Raw genomic sequence first — 21,613 nt, forward strand, 5'->3', positions numbered from 1 at the left:
ATTCTCTTCAGGCCAAAGAAATACCAGGTCTTCATTTATACCCCCCACCTTTTTTTAAAAAATATTTTTTCACCGAGACATCTTTATACACATACAGTCTATGCAAAGTGCACTATCAATAGTCCACAACATCATCACATAGGTGTACACTCATCACCACCACCTCGTCCAGAACATTTGCATCTCTCCAAAAAAAGAAACATAAAGAAAAACACATATATCCCATACCCCATTAATCCCCCTCACTGACCACCAGTATTTCAATCCACCTAATCTTCCCTCCCCCCTCCCCCCCATTATTCACTTACCCCTTGTCCCCACTTTCCCACTCATCTGTCCATACCCTGGACAAAAGAAAACACCAGACACAAGGCTTCCACAATTGCCCAGTCACAGTGAAAAAGCTACACAGTTTTCCAGTTGTCTTCAAGAGTCAAGGCCACCGGAACACAGCTCAGCAGCTCCAGGCACTTCCCTCCATCCACTCCAACACACCACAAACCAAAAAGGGACATCCTTACAATGGACAAGAGCAACTCCCAGGATAACTTCTTGACTCCACTTGAAATCTCCTAGTCACCAGAACTTTACTTTGTCTCATCTCTCTCCTCCCCTCCCTGACCAAGAAGTCCTCTTAGTTCCATGATGCCAAGTCTCAGCCCATCCCCAGGAGTCATGTCCCACACAGCAGGGAGGGCAGTGAACTCACCTGCTGGGCCAGCCCAGAGAGAGAGGCCGCACCCCAGCAACTTGGCTCCCAGGCACAATTATAAATAGACTTAGTCTATCCTCTGCAGGAATAAGTTCCATAGAAGTGAACCCCAAGATTGAGGGCCCAGCCCACCAAATGAGTTGTCCGCACTGCCTGCGAGGACATCAGGAACTCCCTAGGCAGGAAAGTTTGACATCTCCTTTCTCCCCAGTTCCCCAAGGGGACCCTACAAACACTTCTCCACTCTGCCCAAGTTACTCTGTATAACCCCTGCCTTCTGTTATAAAAACAAAGAGGAATGTTGGCAGAGGGAAACTGAAGATTGGTCCTCCCCTGAAGGGCAGAGCCTCTTCTCTGAATGCCCATATCCCTCAACAGTGCTCTACGTAAACCTCAACACATACTTATTTCAGACCCTTTCTAAGGGGAAACTGGCAGTGTTTGCCAGTCATGGTCATTTCTGGATGTAGAGTAGCAATTACTATTATTTATTCCTTGTAACTGCTCTATGAGGGAGGCATTGCTGTCTTTGTTTTAGGGATAAGGACACAGGTTTAGAGAGGTTAAGTTGCTTTTTCAAGGTCATCAACCAGTAAGCGGTAAAGTTGGCATTTGACTCAGTCTGTCAGAATCTTACTTGGATGCTTACCCCCTCTAGAGCAGCACTTCTCACATTTCTCTTAGCTGGATGCAGAAAAAGGAAACAAGTGAGATAGAGCAGAGCTTCCCTTGGTGAAGGGGGTTGGGCGGGAGAGTAGACTTCCTGGCTCCTCTTCTTCCAGGCTACCTGAGCCATCTGCATGGGACACCAGGCATCGTGGGCTCACGTGTGGAGGCTGTCACAGAAGGGATGCGGGAACACAAGCAGGACGCATGTTTGAATCTTTGAAACACTCGACCATGTTTCCAAGTAGTTAGTACTCAGATACACCCCGTCTTTGCCTACATGGAAGAAAGGAGTTCCCTGGGAACTTTGGTTTTTATTCTGCAGGGAGGAGGGCATTAGCCAAAGAAAGGCAGATATGGGTGAGAGTTGGCCTCACTTGGAATATGGCCAGCAGTGCTGAGGGCTTTTAGAGGTCACTTCATAGAAGCTGCACAGCATGACCATGTTTGGATAAGTCATATTAAAGGGCTGGTAGGAAGTGTCAGAGTCAGCATGTGATTCTTGCTAGTGTTTGGGGCTTACACTAGGGCACCAGGACAGCCTGCAGGACCATCTGGCCATGCATTCCTTCCCATATCCACCCACTCACACACTATATGAAGTCCTGCTCTGTACCAGAGACTGTACTAGGCCCTGGGAATGCTCCCTACCCTTTAGGAACCCATAGGTTGGGAAGCACACTAGCTACAACACATGCAAAGGTTCAGTAATACCTGGGGATATCAAGGAAGGCTTCTTAAAGTGTCCAGCATGGTTCCTGTCAGCTTCAGATTAAAACCCAACTACTTGTCTGGTTGCAAGACCTGCAACCATCTCCCAGGCTTTTTTTTTTTCTGTTAAGGCACAGAGAGAAAACCAGAGCTTTGGGGGAACTTACTGGGCAAAGCCATCATCCAAAGAAATGGGCCAGGCCTCTCCAAGGGTCCGTCTTCAGCGCTGGCGCGTTAGTTGGCATACTGCTCTGCGTTGGCCATGCCAGACTACATAGAGTTGTTTGAGGGCTAGTCCATTCTCTTGATCACTTGCCTTTCTTCATACCGACCCCTCTTTCTGGGGCACGGGCCCTTCCTCCTTTACTTAGCTAATTTCACCTTAGCAGTTAAGGTTTGGTTCAAGGGCCATCTCCTACTCTTAGCCTAGACTGGTTTAGGTGACCCTCCTTTCTGTCTTCAGTATCTCTATCATGACTCATCACTCTCTATTCTGATTGTCTTTTCTGTCCCTCTCACTAATTTCTTTGTGCATAAGGACTGTATGTTTTTTATCCTGTATTCCAGTGCTGGACATCAAACTTGAGGCATAGTAAATATTTGATAGATATTTTGGTTGAGTGAATGAATGAATGAACGAACAGTGGGGCATTTTTTTTAAATACCGAGAAACACCAAACAAATGCAAACATTTGTAACTTTTGATCATTCCATTCTACGTATGTAATCACTGATTCACAATATCATCGCATAGTTGCATATTCATCATCATGATCATTTCTTGGAACATTTGCATCTATTCAGAAAAAGAAATAAAAAGAAAACAGAAAAAAATTCATACATACCATTCCCCCCACTCTTCCCCCTCACTGATCACCAGCATTTGAACAGTGGGACATTTGAGTTGGATCGTGAAAGACAATTAGAAGTTTATCAAGCAGGGAACTTTAGGAGGGCATTCCAGGCAGAAGGACTTGAGAATTGGTCCAGGGTTTACCATGACTTACTCTGTGTATGCCCTTAATTTATGCTGCTAAACCTTTCTAAAATTTGCTTTCGTCATCTGAAAAATAATGTGATAGTATTTATCTTGCAGGTTTATTATGGGAATTAAAGATGATATTTGCAAAGTGCCTTAGCACCTTGCACATACATGTTAACATGTTAAATAGATGCTGGGTATATTATTATCATTTTTAAAATTAATATGACCTTGGGTGGGCCAGTGTTGGTCTGCAGGCAGAGTTCTCGCCTGCCATGCCGGAGACCCGAGTTTGTTTCCCAGTGCTTGCCCATGTTAAAAAAGAAAATATGACCTTTATTACTTATTGTAAACTATTGATGAGTATTATGAGAACTTTGAGATTTGAGTGGAAAATATAAAGAAAACCACTCTTCTGATTGTTCCGAACTTTATTTATGGTTTCTTGTTGTGGCTTATTCTTGAAATAATTGAACACTACATAATTTTGCCTGGTTCTGAATTTGTAGAATAATTATTCCACAAAGGTTTGTAATTCCCCATTCTCTGACTCATACGATATGAGAAAAGAAATTCTCCATGTGGATTTGAAAAGCAGGGAGGGAATAATGAGACTCTCCAAGCTGACATGCTACTCAGCTCTACTGATGTGGTCTGCCCTTGTGAACCTTTCTTTTGTTCCGTAGACAGAGTTCTCTGTTAAGGACTTGCTCATTCTGATTTACGTGGAGAAATCTATTCAACTTAGTGAGCATTTAAAGAAATATTTTATAGGTGTAAAATTCATTTGTTTGGGTGGCCGACTCTATGTTTTTTTGCTCAAAAAAGAAGAAAAGGGATCTATGACTAAAGCTGAAGTTTCCTTAAAGCTGAAAATATGTGATGCTTGAGAATTTGCCTTTTCACCTAGTTTGCAACATCAGCAAGAACAATTGTGGCCTAACTGAGCATGCACTTTGTGCTAATTTCATGGGAGACTGGTCATGTTATTTATGCTTTACAGATAGAAAATTTGAAGCTTAGAAAGATGTAGTAACTTGCCCAAAGTCACACAACTAAGGAATAGTGGAATATGGCTTTGAAATCAAGTACACTTGAGTCAATAGTTTCTGCTTTTAGCTAGTATGTGATATAGCCCCTCTTTTATATCATACCAGTACATCTATTGTGTTCCTCTTCCTTTGTGTTGGGAAGAATATAGGATGCTCAGTTAAGTCTCATAAACTGTTTTATTGAGATTGTAGTTGTGGTTTATTACGTGGCCTCTGTCCTCTTCCTCTCCTTAGCTATGGGGTGCTGCTTTGGGAGCTGCTGACTGGTGAGGTGCCCTTCCAAGGAATCGATGGCTTAGCAGTAGCTTATGGTGTAGCCACGAACAAACTCGCCCTTCCCATTCCTTCTACGTGCCCAGAACCTTTTGCCAAACTCATGGAAAGTAAGTGGCCCGTGGCCTGAGCAAAAGTTGGAGAGTTTGCTTTCCTACTAGTACTTAGTGGATTTGGGCCAGTTGTACAGGATCAGTTACTAAAAGAGGAAATACAGTGTTAGTCACCTGAGGAGGAATCCTATGGGCAGTTGGTAGAGTTACTTCAAGATGATGTCTGCATCCTCCTATGTTAATGTCACAGTTGTCCCTTCTACCAGTCTTCAGTGACTGCATAAGCTAGCTTAGTCACTGAGGCTCATCGTCTAGTATATTATTCTTTAATTCAAAATAAACAGGCATGAGTGCTTTTATTTCAGAACCTCTAATATCTTACATATAGAAATGAACATCTGAGAAGAAAGGAACTCTAAAAGTCATCTAGTCACTCCATCATCTTGTAAGGGCATACTCTAAAGCCAAAAGAAGTTAAGTGATTAGATTGTCACTCCACTAGTTGGTGGCCAAGCCGGGATTAGACAGAACTCAGTTTTCCTGACTCCCACAGTAGTGCTTTTTTTTTTTCATCCTTGCCTTTATTTCGTCCCATTGAGGTGGGGACGAGTAGCTCATTTATTATAGGAAACTGAGGCCCAGAGGGATTGGAATTAAGTAGTTACATGGTAAATTGTGGTAGTAATACTTTACCCAAGAAAACTCTTTGGGCTTGCTTTTCTTATATTTAATTAACAGTCAGAATTGGACGGACACTGGGATTGCTGCATTTTATTTTCTTTTTCACTCCTGACTAATGGTTGTGACTTTGGCCACTTACTTTTCTTCCTGAGTCCTGTTTGGGTTTTCTAAATTCCAATCTCTGTTTCTGGAAGGATAGTGAGAGGTTGTTTTCTGGTAAATGAGGTCACTTAATACCCTAATTCTTAAATTTGCCTCTGTCTATTCATGCTTTCTGTCTACTCACATGTTCCATTCAGACTGCTGCAATCCTGACCCCCATTCGTGACCATCTTTCACGAATATCCTGGACCAGCTGAGTACCATAGAGAGTCTGGTTTCTTTGAAATGCCCAAGAACTCCTTCCACTGCCTGCAGGATGACTGGAAACATGAGATTCAGGAAATGTTTGACCAGTTCAGGGCCAAAGAAAAGGTAAAAAAACATGAAAAGAAAAAAAAAGCATGCATTCAATCAGTGGACCTTCTCCACTGGACCTCTGGACTGAGTTTGCCTAACCGTCCTGATTCTAACTGCAGTGCCTTCCTGCCTGGTTTGATTTAACAGTGCAGCTGTTTCCTTCCAGGTTTTATGTGGAGTGAATTCCCCAGGCCTCAGATGTGATCTATAATGATACAGACCTTTTCTTTTCTTTTTGGGGATGTTGCAGGCATAAGAAGAAAAAGTCATCAGCCCAAACGTCTCTGTAAAAATTATTTACTTAATTGTCTAAACCCAAGGAGGAGCACCATTTGGCAGTTACCACTAGAGTGTATTACCCCACTGGCTGAAAATACAAGAGGCTTCAGGAAAGGTTTCACGGTTCTATATTGGACTACTAGATGATAGTTGACTGGATAGAGGATTGCTCCAATATTGAGAAGAATAGTTATCATAATATCCTGCTTTAGTCTTTTGGTATCAGAATCAGAAGCAGAATATGAGCTAGAAAAAAACATAGGTCTAAAATGGACATTTTTCATGATTTCATGAAAAGGCCTAGCCCAGCCAAACATGAGAGTTCAGAAACGCCTAGCCTACGCCTGCCTTTTTGTTTTGTTGACCATTCCCTGACTAGTTCTAGTTCTTAAGTCCCTTGGTGTCTAGCTAGCAGTCAGCAACTACACAGGTGAAGCTAATCACATGCAATTACATTGCTCATGTTTCAGGGGCAGGTGAGACCATAGCTGGGGATTCAAGGGATGTTCATATAGATGTGGCTAGCCTCCTCTTTTCCTCCTCACTCCCCACTATGGGAATTTAGTAAGCTAATAGCACTATAGTAATATTGGTTGTTAAAATTGTATATGGCTTTATGGTTTGCCATTCCTTTCACTTGAAAGGTCTCTGATTCTTATGGCCACCAATATGTAGGGCAGATGTCATTCTGCTTCTGTCTCGTAGCTGAAGGCCAGTGACTTTCCTAACACTGTATCGCTAGTAAGCGAGGAAGCAGAGCCTCACACCTGGGCCGTCTGATTCCAAATCCTATGTTCTTTCCAGTAGGCATTGTCATTCCCCTAACAAATTGTTTGAAAGTAATTTCTGGAGCAGATTTGAAGAGATGAGACTCATACACCATAGCAGTCCTACACACAGGTCTCTTTTTCAAGTTGTGAATATCCTGCGGGGGCTGGAGTTGAGCTTATAATGAATCATTATGGGTCCTGGTGGGTGGACCTGTACTGACTGTTGAACAGAATGATTCATTCAAAGAGATTGTTCCTATCTCTAGTACTATTCCAACTAGAAGAACCCCCTGATTTGATGACTTTTTTTTTGTTGTTGTTAATTGCTGAATCACTGATTCTTGGTTACCTTTCTTTTGATAAGTGAATTTATAGGGAAACTAGCCAATAAGAAAAGTTGGATTTTGTTACTAAGTACTAGGAAAAGTCAAATCTTTTCTCACTATAGCTAACATTAGTATACTATGTGCTATTTTCTAAGCATGTACTGTATAGGTTATGCTCGAAGTAATTCTTATGTAATGAGTTAATTATCTTATGTAATGCAACTGCTGTTTCGGTGCTGTGCATTTCCTATGACATATGATTCTCTGATTAATTTGCCCATGACCACACAGTTGATGATAGTGAAGCTGGGACCTGAATTCAGGCAGTTTATTCCAGAGCTCTTGCTAGGATGTTTTTCCATTATAAGGCTTGAAGTTGAACAAACGAGAGTGAGATATATATGACCTTTCTCTATAGAAAGGAACCTCTTAAATCATTCTATATATGGGAGATGTGGTTTGCATACTATTGACTCCCATTTAGGTGTTTCACAAGTATGGAGTTTACCATGTTTGAAGGTCTTCTAGGTATATCGTGCCATAGACGAGTACTCCAGAAACCTCCTAGTTTACTGTGTGATTCAGCTTATTCTTCAGCTTGGCTCAAACTACTGCTTCTAAGTATTGTGAGAATGCATTGGTCTCTGGGCTGGGTTTGAGCTTATTGAGGAAAAAGTCTAGTTAGAACCAAACCACTATCCCTTAGACTTGAGTACATGGGAGAGGAGAACTTTGGAACGTTGAGATTAGCTTGAACTTTTCACCTTCTCTGTTAGGCAACAAAATCATCCAACTAAGAATAATTTTTCCTCATCTTCCGAATGTTTTCATTCTCAATGGTGAAAGCAGGGAAACCGAGGATTTGGAGGGTGTCCTGCCTTTATTGAAAGGAACATCTTGCTTTTTAGGTGTGGGTCTCTGGTTAATGACATTAAGTCCTCTTAAGACTTAGCCTCCAACTACCATCTCACTTCAGTCCCACAAAGGGGAACTAGTGCTAATAGTTTGTATTCTAGGTTTTAAAATTTTATACACATCCTTTGTTCTCTTTCCTGTTTTCTCTCCTGTTTTCGTGATTCCATACTCCCCACCCTCTTGCTGAGAACCAGTGCTGTGTTCGTTTATAAATTCATGCAGAAGGATAAAGGAGAAACTGAAAAGAGCATCTTCCCACCTGTATGCTTCCACCCCCATTCTCAGAGCAGAGTGGAAAGGAGCATTCTTGGCTCAGAATATGGGATTCCAAATGCGATTTTTGCCCCACTTGTACTCCTCCAGATTTCTGGCTCCTGCTCTCCTTCTGAGAAGAAAAAGAGAGTTCTTTGTCTGCAATTTTTGAGATTCTCTGTCTGGCTGTCTTGAATTGCTGCAGAGGCACAGCCTGCTCTGGATGACATCTGACATGTTCATTGAAGGTTCATTTCAGGGGTGTGTGGTGGCACAGCAGGTGAGTTTGGTTTTGGCAAAGACTTCAGAGAATGTTCTCTCTTCTTGCTGTGCTCTCACAATCTTTCCAGAGCAAATTATTATCCTTTCGGACCAGATGAAAGTTAAAACCACGTGCCTCAGTGGACTTATTCACCAAATAAACAAAGATTTAGATGGCATGCCTGACATACTTCTTGAACAGCCACCCTGAAAATATATTTGTTTTTATTTGAATGTTAGGCGATGCCTGGAGGGTGAGTCATTTGCAGTGGGCATATTTTAAGTTAAATCACATTAATTTTGCCCTGGTGTCTTTTTTTTAATCCTTTATAAAATGAAAAAAAGTAAAATAGAACTAAGACTATGGAGTTAAAATACATGACTATAGTTTTCAGCCACAGGCAGTTTTAAACAAGTTTCAAGGAGTAGCTGGGAACTTGCAGCTTCCCTCTCTAGGGGTTGGCCTGTGGCTTTCACTACTCTGGCTGCATCCTCAGTGTGCCTGTGTTGTGCCTTCCTTTCCCCACCATCCATGTTGGTTGGGGGTCATTGATCAGTTAAGTACCTGCCTCCTCTCTCCACTGGAGATGTGGAGCATGGAGCACCTAGTATAAGTTCTGCAGGGCCTGGCCAGTCCCTCAGGTTGCCATGAGCACTTGCCCTCTGGGGCTCTCTGGCCTTACCCCCTAACTGCTGTGCAGTCAGTGTCACACTTCTCTCTGATGGTTCCCACCTGTCCTGTAGGAGCTCCATACCTGGGAGGAGGAACTGACGTGGACCGCGCTCCAGCAGAAGAACCTGGAAGAGCTCCTGTGACAGGCAGCAGGAGCTAGCTGAGTGGGAGATCGACATCCTGGAGTGGGAGCTGAGCATCATCATCCACCAGCTGTGCCAGGAGAAGCCCCGAGTGAAAAAACACAAGGGCAAGTGCAGGGAGAGCCGGTTGAAGCTCAAGGATGGCAACTGCATCAGCCTTCCCTCTGGTCAGTGGCCAGGAGCCTGCTGGATGTGAGAACAGAGAGCCTGGTTGTGGGGTGGGGCAAGGGCTTGGTGTGGGCAAGGATCCCTACCTACTCTGTTCCAATAGTGGAGACTGAGCTTTTGGAAACATAAGACCTAGGTTTTGAAAATGGACCTTTGTTGAAATCGGCCATTCTGTTCCATAGAAAGACGCTGGCCTGCTGAAAATCTTGCCCACTTTAGGGGCTTTAGTGACTGTGACAGAACACAGAGAGTGAACTGATAGGTGAGTATGGTCCAGGCTGCTAGAAGCATGGCTGCTCACATAGGCACCTTCCCTTCTAGGCAAACTTGGAGAAGGAAGCTTGTGACTGGGTGGGGTGGGGTGGCAGTTTGCAGATTTCAAGGTGTGTATGTGTGAGACAGGAGAAATCTTGGCTTTGCAGAATAGCTCATGTCAAGGTTTATTTAAATGACTAGTTCTCTGAATGCAGTTGAGTTCATGTTTGACTCATAGGACTTTTTTTTTTTAATTAATTAAAAGAATTAACTAACACAACATTTAGAAATCATTCCATTCTACATATACAATTAGTAATTCTTAATATCACAGATGCATATTCATCGTTTCTTAGTACATTTGCATCAATTTAGAAAAAGAAATAGAAACACAACAGAAAAAGAAATAAAACGATAATAGAAAAAAATAAAAAAAAGAAAAAAGAAAAAAAAACTATACCTCAGATGCAGCTTCATTCAGTGTTTTAACATAATTACATTACAATTAGGTAGTATTGTGCTGTCCATTTCTGAGTTTTTGTATCCAGTCTTGTTGCACAGTCTGTATCCCTTCAGCTCCAATTACCCATTATCTTACCCTATTTCTATCTCCTGATGGTCTCTGTTACCAATGACATATTCCAAGTTTATTCTCTAATGTCGGTTCACATCAGTGGAACCATACAGTATTTGTCCTTTAGTTTTTGGCTAGTCTCACTCAGCATAATGTTCTCTAGGTCCATCCATGTTATTACATGCTTCATAAGGTTATTCTGTCTTAAAGCTGCATAATATTCCATTGTATGTATATACCACAGTTTGTTTAGCCACTCTTCTGTTGATGAACATTTTGGCTGTTTCCATCTCTTTGCAATTGTAAATAATGCTGCTATAAACATTGGTGTGCAAATGTCTGTTTGTGTCTTTGCCCTTAAGTCCTCTGAATAGATACCTAGCAATGGTATTGCTGGGTCATATGGCAATTTTATATTCAGCTTTTTGAGGAACCGCCAAACTGCCTTCCGCAGTGGTTGCACCATTTGACATTCCCACCAACAGTGGATAAGTGTGCCTCTTTCTCCACATCCTCTCCAGCACTTGTCATTTTCTGTTTTGTTGATAATGGCCATTCTGGTGGGTGTGAGATGATATCTCATTGTGGTTTTGATTTGCATTTCTCTAATGGCCAGGGACATTGAGCATCTCTTCATGTGCCTTTTGGCCATTTGTATTTCCTCTTCTGAGAGGTGTCTGTTCAAGTCTTTTTCCCATTTTGTAATTGGGTTGGCTGTCTTTTTGTTGTTGAGTTGAGCAATCTCTTTATAAATTCTGGATATTAGACCTTTATCTGATATGTCGTTTCCAAATATTGTCTCCCATTGTGTAGGCTGTCTTTCTACTTTCTTGATGAAGTTCTTTGATGCATAAAAGTGTTTGATTTTGAGGAGCTCCCATTTCTTTCTTTCTTTCTTCAGTGCTCTTGATTTAGGTTTAAGGTCCATAAAACCGCCTCCAATTGTAAGATTCATAAGATATCTCCCTACATTTTCCTCTGTTTTATGGTCTTAGACCTAATGTTTAGATCTTTGATCCATTTTGAGTTAACTTTTGTATAGGGTGTGAGATACGGGTCCTCTTTCATTCTTTTGCATATGGATATCCAGTTCTCTAGGCACCATTTATTGAAGAGACTGTTCTGTCCCAGGTGAGTTGGCTTGACTGCCTTATCAAAGATCAAATGTCCATAGATGAGAGGGTCTACATCTGAGCACTCTATTCGATTCCATTGGTCGATATATCTATCTTTATGCCAGTACCATGCTGTTTTGACCACTGTGGCTTCATAATATGCCTTAAAGTCAGGCAGCGTGAGACCTCCAGCTTCGTTTTTTTTCCTCAAGATACTTTTAGCAATTTGGGGCACCCTGCCCTTCCAGATAAATTTGCTTATTGGTTTTTCTATTTCTGAAAAATAAGTTGTTGGGATTTTGATTGGTATTGCATTGAATCTGCAAGTCAATTTAGGTAGAATTGACATCTTAACTATATTTAGTCTTCCAGTCCATGAACACGGTATGCCCTTCCATCTATTTAGGTCTTCTGTGATTTCTTTTTTTTTTTTTTTGCCTTCTCCGACTTTCTTTTTTTTTTTTTTTTTTTTTTTTTATTAACGGAAAGAAAAAAAAGAAATTAACACAACATTTAGAAATCATACCATTCTACATATGTACTCAGTAATTCTTAACATCATCACATAGATGCATGATCATTGTTTCTTAGTACATTTGCATCAGTTTAGAGGAACTAGCAACACAACAGAAAAAGATATAAAATGTTAATATAAAGAAAAGAAATAAAAGTAGTAGTAATAGTAAAAAACAACAACAACAAACAAACCAACAAGCAAACAAAAAAAAAAAACCCTATAGCTCAGATGCAGCTTCATTCAGTATTTTAACATGATTACTTTACAATTAGGTATTATTGTGCTGTCCATTTTTGAGTTTTTGTATCTAGTCCTGTTGCACAATCTGTATCCCTTCAGCTTCAATTACCCATTGTCTTACCCTGTTTCTAACTCCTGCTGAACTCTGTTACCAATGACATATTTCAAGTTTATTCTCGAATGTCCGTTCACAACAGTGGGACCATACAGTATTTGTCCTTTAGTTTTTGGCTGGATTCACTCAGCATAATATTCTCTAGGTCCATCCATGTTATTACATGGTTCACAAGTTTATCTTGTCTTAAAGCTGCATAATATTCCATCGTATGTATATACCACAGTTTGTTTAGCCACTCTTCTGTTGATGGAGATTTTGGCTGTTTCCATCTCTTTGCAATTGTAAATAACGCTGCTATAAACATTGGTGTGCAAATGTCCGTTTGTGTCTTTGCCCTTATGTCCTTTGAGTAGATACCTAGCAATGGTATTGCTGGGTCGTATGGCAATTCTATATTCAGCTTTTTGAGGAACCGCCAAACTGCCTTCCACAGTGGTTGCACCCTTTGACATTCCCACCAACAGTGAATAAGTGTGCCTCTTTCTCCGCATCCTCTCCAGCACTTGTCGTTTTCTGTTTTGTTGATAATGGCCATTCTGGTGGGTGTGAGATGATATCTCATTGTGGTTTTGATTTGCATTTCTCTAATGGCCAGGGACATTGAGCATCTCTTCATGTGCCTCTTGGCCATCTGTATTTCTTCTTCTGGTAGGTGTCTGTTTAAGTCTTTTTCCCATTTTGTAATTGGGTTGGCTGTCTTTTTGTTGTTGAGTTGAATAATCTCTTTATAAATTCTGGATACTAGACCCTTATCTGATATGTCATTTCCAAATATTGTCTCCCATTGTGTAGGCTGTCTTTCTACTTTCTTGATGAAGTTCTCTGATGCACAAAAGTGTTTAATTTTGAGAAGCTCCCATTTATTTATTTCCTTCTTCAGTGTTCTTGCTTTAGGTTTAAGGTCCATAAAACCACCTCCAGTTGTAAGATCCATAAGATATCTCCCAACATTTTCCTCTAACTGTTTTATGGTCTTAGACCTAATGTTTAGATCTTTGATCCATTTTGAGTTAACTTTTGTATAGGGTGTGAGAGATGGGTCTTCTTTCATTCTTTTGCATATGGATATCCAGTTCTCTAGGCACCATTTATTGAAGAGACTGTTCTGTCCCAGGTGAGTTGGCTTGACTGCCTTATCAAAGATCAAATGTCCATAGATGAGAGGGTCTATATCTGAGCACTCTATTCAATTCCATTGGTCGATATATCTATCTTTATGCCAATACCATGCTGTTTTGACCACTGTGGCTTCATAATATGCCTTAAAGTCAGGCAGCGCGAGACCTCCAGCTTCGTTTTTTTTCCTCAAGATGTTTTTAGCAATTCGGGGTACCCTGCCCTTCCAGATAAATTTGCTTATTGGTTTATCTATTTCTGAAAAATATGTTGTTGGGATTTTGATTGGTATTGCATTGAATCTGTAAATCAATTTAGGTAGGATTGACATCTTAACTATATTTAGTCTTCCAATCCATGAACACGGTACGCCCTTCCATCTATTTAGGTCTTCTGTGATTTCTTTTAACAGTTTTTTGTAGTTTTCTTTATATAGGTTTTTTGTCTCTTTGGTTAAATTTATTCCTAGGTATTTTATTCTTTTAGTTGCGATTGTAAATGGGATTCGTTTCTTGATTTCTACCTCAGCTTGTTCATTACTAGTGTATAGAAAAGCTACAGATTTTTGAATGTTGATCTTGTAGCCTGCTACTTTGCTGTACTCATTTATTAGCTCTAGTAATTTTGTTGTGGATTTTTCTGGGTTTTCTACATATAGTATCATATCGTCTGCAAACAGTGATAGTTTTACTTCTTCCTTTCCAATTTTGATGCCTTGTATTTCTTTTTCTTGCCTAATTGCTCTGGCTAGAACTTCCAACACAATGTTGAATAATAGTGGTGATAGTGGACATCCTTGTCTTGTTCCTGATCTTAGGGGGAAAGTTTTCAATTTTTCCCCATTGAGGATGATATTAGCTGTGGGTTTTTCATATATTCCCTCTATCATTTTAAGGAAGTTCCCTTGTATTCCTATCTTTTGAAGTGTTTTCAGCAGGAAAGGATGTTGAATCTTGTCAAATGCCTTCTCTGCATCAATTGAGATGATCATGTGATTTTTCTGCTTTGATTTGTTGATATGGTGTATTACATTAATTGATTTTCTTATGTTGAACCATCCTTGCATACCTGGGATGAATCCTACTTGGTCATGATGTATAATTCTTTTAATGTGTTGTTGGATACGATTTGCTAGAATTTTATTGAGGATTTTTGCATCTGTATTCATTAGAGAGATTGGTCTGTAGTTTTCTTTTTTTGTAATATCTTTGCCTGGTTTTGGTATGAGGGTGATGTTGGCTTCATAGAATGAATTAGGTAGTTTTCCCTCCACTTCGATTATGTTGAAGAGTTTGAGGAGCGTAGGTACTAATTCTTTCTGGAATGTTTGATAGAATTCACATGTGAAGCCGTCTGGTCCTGGACTTTTCTTTTTAGGGAGGTTTTGAATAACTAATTCAATCTCTTTACTTGTGATTGATTTGTTGAGGTCGTCTATTTCTTCTTGAGTCAAAGTTGGTTGTTCCTGTCTTTCCAGGAACCTGTCCATTTCTTCTAAATTGTTGTATTTATTAGCGTAAAGTTGTTCATAGTATCCTGTTATTACCTCCTTTATTTCTGTGAGGTCAGTAGTTATGTCTCCTCTTTCATTTCTAATCTTATTTATTTGCATCCTCTCTCTTCTTCTTTTTGTCAATCTTGCTAAGGGCCCATCAATCTTGTTGATTTTCTCATAGAACCAACTTCTGGTCTTATTGATTTTCTCTATTGTTTTCATGTTTTCAATTTCATTTATTTCTGCTCTAATCTTTGTTATTTCTTTCCTTTTGCTTGCTTTGGGATTAGTTTGCTGTTCTTTCTCCAGTTCTTCCAAGTGGACAGTTAATTCCTGCATTTTTGCCTTTTCTTCTTTTCTGATAAAGGCATTTAGGGCAATAAATTTCCCTCTTAGCACTGCCTTTGCTGCGTCCCATAAGTTTTGATATGTTGTGTCTTCATTTTCATTTGCCTCTAGGTATTTACTAATTTCTCTTGCAATTTCTTCTTTGACCCACTTGTTGTTTAAGAGTGTGTTGTTGAGCCTCCATGTATTTATGAATTTTCTGGCACTCCGCCTATTATTGATTTCCAACTTCATTCCTTTATGATCCGAGAAAGTGTTGTGTATGATTTCAATCTTTTTAAATTTGTTAAGACTTGCTTTGTGACCCAGCATATGGTCTATCTTTGAGAATGATCCATGAGCACTTGAAAAAAAGGTGTATCCTGCTGCTGTGGGATGTAATGTCCTATAAATGTCTGTTAAGTCAAGTTCATTTATAGTAGTATTCAGGTTCTCTATTTCTTTATTGATCCTCTGTGTAGATGTTCTGTCCATTGATGAGAGTGGTGAATTGAAGTCTCCAACTATTATGGTATATGTGTCTATTTCCCTTTTCAGTGTTTGCAGTGTATTCCTCACGTATTTTGGGGCATTCTGGTTCGGTGCGTAAATATTTATGATTGTTATGTCTTCTTGTTTAATTGTTCCTTTTATTAGTATATAGTGTCCTTCTTTGTCTCTTTTAACTGCTTTACATTTGAAGTCTAATTTGTTGGATATTAGTATAGCCACTCCTGCTCTTTTCTGGTTGTTGTTTGCATGAAATATCTTTTCCCAACCTTTCACTTTCAACCTATATTTATCTTTGGGTCTAAGATGTGTTTCCTGTAGACAGCATATAGAAGGATCCTGTTTTTTAATCCATTCTGCCAGTCTATGTCTTTTAATTGGGGAATTCAGTCCATTGACATTTAGAGTTATTACTGTTTGGATAATATTTTCCTCTACCATTTTGCCTTTTGTATTATATATATCATATCTGTCTTTCCTTCTTTCTACACTTTTCTCCATGTCTCTCTCTTCTGTCTTTTTGTATCTGACTCTAGTGCTTCCTTTAGTATTTCTTGCAAAGCTGGTCTCTTGGTCACAAATTCTCTTAGTGACTTTTTGTCTGAGAATGTTTTAATTTCTCCCTCATTTTTGAAGGACAATTTGCTGGATATAGGAGTCTTGGCTGGCAGTTTTTCTCTTTTAGTAACTTAAATATATCATCCCACTGTCTTCTAGCTTCCATGGTTTCTGCTGAGAAATCTACACATAGTCTTATTGGGTTTCCCTTGTATGTGACGGATTGTTTTTCTCTCGCTGCCTTCAAGATCCTCTCTTTCTCTTTGACCTCTGACATTCTAACTAGTAAGTGTCTTGGGGAACGCCTATTTGGGTCTAATCTCTTTGGGGTGCGCTGCACTTCTTGGATCTGTAATTTTAGGTCTTTCATAAGAGTTGGGAAATTTTCAGTAATAATTTCTTCCATTAGTTTTTCTCCTCCTTTTCCCTTCTCTTCTCCTTCTGGGATACCCACTACACGTATATTTGTACGTTTCACATTGTCCTTGAGTTCCCTGATACCTTGTTCAAATTCTTCCATTCTTTTCCCGATAGTTTCTGTTTCTTTTTGAAGTTCAGATGTTTCATCCTCCAAATCACTAATTCTATCTTCTGTTTCTTTAAATCTGTCATTGTAGGTATCCATTGTTTTTTCCATCTTTTCTACTTTATCTTTCACGTCCATAAGTTCTGTGATTTGTTTTTTCAGTTTTTCTATTTCTTCTTTATGTTCAGCCCATGTCTTCTTCATGTCCTCCCTCAATTTATCGATTTCGTTTTTGAAGAGGTTTTCTATTTCTGTTCGTATATTCAGCATTAGTTGTTTCAGCTCCTGTATCTCATTTGAACTATTGGTTTCTTCGTTTGACTGGGCCATATGTTCAATTTTCTGAGCGTGATCCGTTATCTTCTGCTGGCGTCTGGGCATTTAGTCAGATTTCCCCGGGTGTTCGACCCCACAGGTTGAAAGATTTTTCTGCGCAGTCTCTCGGTTCTGTTCTTTCTATCCTGCCCAGTAGGTGGCGCACGTGGCACACGGCTGTCTGTGGGTTCCACCAGCGAAAGTTGCTGTGGGTCCCTCAACTCTGGAAAACTCTCGCCGTAGGGGAGGTTCGGCAACCGAAGCGTCTTGGAAGAATGCCAGCCGGCCCGGGGTTCCAAACGCGGGGAGGGTCGCCGGCTGTCGCAGCACAGGAGAGCGTCCGGCCAAATTAGCTAGTCGGCCCGGGGCACCAAGCGTGGCGGGAGGGCGCCAGCTGTCGCAGCCCGGGAGAGTGCACTGTTCCCAGCCGACGGGGGAGTCACGTGTTTGGAAGGGATCCCCTGGTCACTGTTCTCCGCAGTCTGGGGATTTCCGACCCAACTATCTCAGTTGTTCCGGGGGGCCTCGTGTGGTGGGGGCACCAGCCGCCGCGGCCTAAGGGGACCGCCTGTCCAATTCTACCAGCTGGCCTGGGAAGGTGGAAGGGAGGGACTCCGGTCGCTTGCTGTCCCACCCAGGAAAGCCCGTGCCCCTTGGTGATCTCACCGGAGCTGGTTCTCCCAGATAGTCAGCCGTTCCAGGATGGGGTACGCTGTCCCTTTAATCTCCCTCGTGGCTCCGGGAGCTGCTCTGTATTATCTCCACTCCCCCAGTAGTTGTTCTGGAGGAGGAAAGGTGAGGGCGGCAAGGCTGTCGAGGCTGGTGGCGGGGGAGCACGGTGAAGGCGGGGGAAGAGGGCACCGTGTTGGTTGGAGAGCAGCCGGAGCAGGAGGGGGAGGAGGGGGGTAGGGAGGTCGGGCGGCTCGGCTGCTGCGGGGCGCGTGCGCCGCGCGGCGGGCCGGCGGAGAAAGAGAGGTGGTAGGGAGGTCGGGCGGCTCGGCTGCTGCGGGGCGCGTGCGCCGCGCGGCGGGCCGGCGGAGAAAGAGAGGGGGTAGGGAGGTCGGGCGGCTCGGCTGCTGCGGGGCACGTGCGCCGCGCGGCGGGCCAGCGGAGAAAGAGAGGGGGTAGGGAGGTCGGGCGGCTCGGCTGCTGCGGGGCACGTGCGCCGCGCGGCGGGCCGGCGGAGAAAGAGAGGGGGTAGGGAGGTCGGGCGGCTCGGCTGCTGCGGGGCGCGTGCGCCGCGCGGCGGGCCGGCGGAGAAAGAGAGGGGGTAGGGAGGTCGGGCGGCTCGGCTGCTGCGGGGCGCGTGCGCCGCGCGGCGGGCCGGCGGAGAAAGAGAGGGGGTAGGGAGGTCGGGCGGCTCGGCTGCTCCTTCTGTGATTTCTTTTAACAGTTTTTTTATAGTTTTCTTTGTATAGGTCTTTTGTCTCTTTAGTTAAATTTATTCTTAAGTATTTTATTCTTTTAGTTGCAATTGTAAATGGATTTCATTTCTTGATTTCCCCCTCAACTTGTTCATTGCTAGTGTATAGAAACACTACAGATTTTTGAATGTTCATCTTGTAACCTGCTACTTTGATGTACTCATTTATTAGCTCTAGTAGTTTTGCTGTGGATTTTTCAGGGTTTTCGACGTATGGTATCATATCATCTTCAAACAGTGATAGTTTTACTTCTTCCTTTCCAATTTTGATGCCTTGTATTTCTTTTTCTTGTCTAATTGCTCTGGCTAGAACCTCCAACACGATGTTGAATAACGGTGGTGATAATGGACATCCTTGTCTTGTTCCTGATCTTAGGGGGAAAGTTTTCAGTTTTTCCCCATTGAGGATGATATTAGCTGTGGCTTTTTCATATATTCCCTCTATCATTTTAAGGAGGTTCCCTTATATTCCTATCCTTTGAAGTGTTTTCAACAGGAAAGGATGTTGAATCTTGTCAAATGCCTTCTCTGCATCAACTGAGATGATCATGTGATTTTTCTGCTTTGATTTGTTGATGTGGTGTATTACATTAATTGATTTTCTTATGTTGAACCATCCTTGCATACCTGGGATGAATCCTACTTGGTCATGATGTGTAATTCTTTTAATGTGTTGTTGGATACGATTTGCTAGAATTTTATTGAGGATTTTTGCATCTATATTCATTAGAGAGATTGGTCTGTAGTTTTCTTTTTTTGTAATATCTTTGCCTGGTTTTGGTATGAGGGTGATGTTGGCTTCATAGAATGAATTAGGTAGTTTTCCCTCCACTTCGATTTTTTGAAGAGTTTGAGGAGAGTTGGTACTAATTCTTTCTGGAATGTTTGATAGAATTCACATGTGAAGCCATCTGGTCCTGGACTTTTCTTTTTAGGAAGCTTTTGAATGACTGATTCAATTTCTTTACTTGTGATTGGTTTGTTGAGGTCATCTATTTCTTCTTGAGTCAAAGTTGGTTGTTCATGTCTTTCCAGGAACCCGTCCATTTCATCTAAATTGTTGTATTTATTAGTGTGAAGTTGTTCATAGTATCCTGTTATTACCTCCTTTATTTCTGTGAGGTCAGTGGTTATGTCTCCTCTTCCATTTCTGATCCTATTTATTTGCATCCTCTCTCTTCTTTTTGTCAGTCTTGCTAAGGGCCCATCAATCTTGTTGATTTTCTCATAGAACCAACTTCTGGTCTTACTGATTTTCTCTATTGTTTTCATGTTCTCAATTTCATTTATTTCTGCTCTAATCCTTGTTATTTCTTTCCTTTTGCTTGCTTTGGGGTTAGTTTGCTGTTCTTTCTCCAGTTCTTCCAAGTGGACAGTTAATTCCCGAATTTTTGGCCTTTCTACTTTTTTGATATAGGCATTTAGGGCAATAAATTTCCCTCTTAGCACTGCCTTTGCTACGTCCCATAGGTTTTGATATGTTGTGTTTTCGTTTTCATTCGCCTCGAGATATTTACTGATTTCTCTTGTAATTTCTTCCTTGATCCACTGGTTGTTTAAGAGTGTGTTGTTGAGCCTCCACGTATTTGTGAATTTTCTAGCGCTCTGCCTATTATTGATTTCCAACTTCATTCCTTTATGATCTGAGAAAGTGTTATGTATGATTTCAGTCTTTTTAAGTTTGTTGAGACTTGCTTTGTGACTCAGCATATGGTCTATCTTTGAGAATGATCCATGAGCACTTGAGAAAAAGGTTTATCCTGCTGTTGTGGGGTGTAATGTCCTATAAATGTCTGTTAAGTCTAGCTCATTTATTGTAATATTCAAATTCTCTGTTTCTTTATTGATCCTCTGTCTAGATGTTCTGTCCATTTTTGAGAGTGGGGAATTGAAGTCTCCAACTATTATGGTATATGTGTCTATTTCCCTTTTCAGTAATTGCAGTGTATTCCTCACATATTTTGGGGCATTCTGATTCGGTGTGTAAATATTTATGATTGTTATGTCTTCCTGTTTAATTGTTCCTTTTATTAGTAGATAGTATCCTTCTTTGTCTGTTTTAACTGTTTTACATTTGAAGTCTAATTTGTTGGATATTAGTATAGCTATTCCTGCTCTTTTCTGGTTGTTATTTGCATGAAATATCTTTTCCCAACCTTTCACTTTCAACCTATGTTTATCTTTGGGTCTAAGATGTGTTTCCTGTAGACAGCATGTAGAAGGATCCTGTTTTTTAATCCATTCTGCCAGTCTCTGTCTTTTGATTGGGGAATTCAGTCCATTAACATTTAGTGTTATTACTGTTTGGGTAATACTTTCCTCTACCATTTTGCCTTTTGTATTATATATATCATATCTAATTTTCCTTCTTTCTACACTCTTCTCCACACCTCTCTCTTCTGTCTTTTCATATCTGACTCTAGTGCTCCCTTTAGTATTTCTTGCAGAGCTGGTCTCTTGGTCACAAATTCTCTCAGTGACTTTTTGTCTGAAAATGTTTTAATTTCTCCCTCATTTTTGAAGGACAATTTTGCTGGATATAGAATTATTGGTTGGCAGTTTTTCTCTTTTAGTAATTTAAATATATCTTCCCACTGTCTTCTTCCCTTCATGGTTTCTGCTGAGAAATCTACACATAGTCTTATTGGGTTTCCCTTGTATGTGATGGATTGTTTTTCTCTTGCTGCTTTCAAGATCCTCTCTTTCTCTTTGACCTCTGACATTCTAACTAGTAAGTGTCTTGGAGAACGCCTATTTGGGTCTAATCTCTTTGAGGTGCGCTGCACTTCTTGGATCTGTAATTTTAGGTCTTTCATAAAAGTTGGGAAATTTTCAGTGATAATTTCTTCCATTAGTTTTTCTCCTCCTTTTCCCTTCTCTTCTCCTTCTGGGACACCCACAACACGTATATTTGTGTGCTTCATATTATCATTCAATTCCCTGAGTCTCTGCTCATATTTTTTCATTCTTTTCCCTAGAGTTTCTGTTTCTTTTTGCATTTCAGATGTTCCATCCTCCAGTTCACTAATCCTAACCTCTGTCTCTTGAAATCAACCATTGTAGGTTTCCATTGTTTTTTTCATCTCTTTTACTGCATCTTTCATTGCCATAAGTTCTGTGATTTGTTTTTTCAGACTTTCCATTTCTT

At 40.9% G+C, this 21,613-nt stretch overlaps 1 pseudogene; it reads left to right on the top strand.

Moving 5' to 3' along the window:
* The window catches only part of LOC143646789 (mitogen-activated protein kinase kinase kinase 9-like), a 30,082-nt pseudogene extending 20,623 nt beyond the window's left edge, over positions 1-9,459 (top strand).
* Positions 9,460-21,613: the final 12,154 nt, after the last annotated feature.

The sequence above is a fragment of the Tamandua tetradactyla genome, chromosome 9 (genome assembly GCF_023851605.1).
Source record: "Tamandua tetradactyla isolate mTamTet1 chromosome 9, mTamTet1.pri, whole genome shotgun sequence".
Lineage (NCBI taxonomy): Eukaryota > Metazoa > Chordata > Mammalia > Pilosa > Myrmecophagidae > Tamandua > Tamandua tetradactyla.